We start from the raw sequence: 2,176 nt of genomic DNA, 5'->3' as shown, positions 1-2,176 counted from the left end.
TTGCAGTGATCAGAACCCTGTACACCTTTTAGTTTCAGTTTCAGTCTAGTTTTAGTCGATGAAAACAAAAAAATTATTTAGTCACATTTTCGTCCATAAAAAGTCCATACATTTTAGTACAACATTTTACTTAAAATATCAATTCTCTGCCTGAATCTGATGCCAATCACACTAGTGTGTTTTATACACTCTGCAAAACCTGGTATCCCCCTTTCTGCAGTAGAAAGAGAGAAAAGTTGATTCATCCTACCTAAAACACACCTGTGCCGCAGTATCACTTCTTGTCTTATGACACATCATAATTGCTGCCCCTGGCACAGACTGGCAACTGCTAGGCCAGGTGCTTGTTACCGGATGTGGATGCTCTCTTAGGGATCACGTTGCTTGCTTATAGTGCAGCCCCACTGAGTACATCAAAGCTCAAAGTACCTCCACTGTTTACTTGCTTCTTTTGAACTGTGGTGTCTTTTTATTAATTAATTTCATTAATTTCAATAATTAATTTTAGCAGCTTTTATTATTGGTGGATGCATTGCACATATTGTGAGAAAAACTGGGCAGTTTTGCAGTGCCAAGGCCTTCCTTCCAGGGTTAGGGTTTATCAGCTATGAAGCAACAAAGATACTTTATCTACGTAGCTCAGTAGCTAATGTAGTCAATGTAGCCTAAGCTAAGACCATAAAAGCTGCTATTTAAACTACATAGGTACCTCATCTATGTAGCTCAATTAGGTCTGTAAGCTATAACGGTAATGCAGCTACATAGCAAACATGGTAAATGTAGCTAAAGCTAAGCTCAGAAAGCCGCTATGTAAGCTACATAGATAATGCAGCTATGTAGCTAACATAGTAAGTGTAGCTAAAGCTTAGCTCACAAAGCAGCTATGTAAGCTACATAGGTACTTTATCTACATATCTATTTATCAGTGTTAGCTATTTAGCAGTGTTAGCTATGTAGATAACATAGCTACATAGCTAACATAGCCAATGTAGCTAAAGCTCAGTTAAAATAGCTGCCATTTAAGCTACATAGGTACTTTATCTATGTAGCTACATTAGGTCTGTAAGCTATGTAGATAACATAGCTATGTAGCTAACATAGTCAACGTAGCTAAAGCTAAGCTCACAAAGCCGCTATGTAAGCTACATAGACACTTTATCTACGTAACCCCATTAGCTGCTTAGGCTATGTAGATACTGCAGCTATGTAGCTAACATATAGCAGATGTAGCTAAAGCTTAGCTCACAAAGCTGCTATGTAAGCTACATATATACTTTATCTACATATCTCTTTAGCAGTGTAAGCTGCCGATAACATAGCTACATGGCTAACATAGCCAATGTGGCTAAAACTCAGCTCACAAAGCAGCTAGGTAAGCTTTAGCTACTTTGCTTAAGCAAATAGAAATGTAAATAGAAATGCTGCTACAATAGGGAAGCACATCAGCATAGAAACAACAGGATGTTCACAATCCAGAGTTATAATGCTATAATGCAAATTTGTATTTGAAGTTCCTTGATTCAACTCCATTATTTTAGAAAAATCACTGTTTTTATCCAGCTAACTTCTATTGAAAAATTACCACCTAATTTGTGAAAATAAAGGCATTTGCTGCACTTTTTTAAATCTCAGATACTCTGGAACTCTTAACCAGTGGTCCTCTTCAACTCCATCCACCTCCCCCTCTTTGAATTAAATAATGCTTGGTCACCCTCTCCTGAGGCAGAATAAGGGCCCGTATTCACCTCACGAACGGCCCTCTTTATGTGTTAGAGCTCGACAGGACGCTCTGTACGGACGCTCTTGGACACAGCAAACGCGGGGCTCAGAAGTTATGAATAGGGGGCTCTGTGGTGCCCCCGAAAAGACTGTTTGTGCATGTGTTTTTCTCCATGTGTGCTGGTGTGTGAGTGTGCTGCAGGGGGTGGTCTGTTGGGGCCGCTTGTTGGCGTGTGCTGTGTGCATTTCTGAAAAAAGTGCATGTGAGGCCCCAAACATGTGCATGTATTTGTGTTTCTGTGCACGTTTTTGCATTTATCTTGAAGGCGATGCAACAACAAATGCATGAAATGATTCAGGACAGTTTAAAAGCCTTCATTAGAGGTATTTGTGGTCGTAAGTGTTAATCTGAGGCTGAATTGAGATTTGGGGGGAGTGGCGATCAATTATTACAGCA

Source organism: Cheilinus undulatus, linkage group 13 (assembly GCF_018320785.1).
Source record: "Cheilinus undulatus linkage group 13, ASM1832078v1, whole genome shotgun sequence".
NCBI classification, from domain to species: domain Eukaryota; kingdom Metazoa; phylum Chordata; class Actinopteri; order Labriformes; family Labridae; genus Cheilinus; species Cheilinus undulatus.
The sequence above is the reverse complement of the archived record's forward strand: the minus strand, read 5'-3'. Positions refer to the sequence as shown.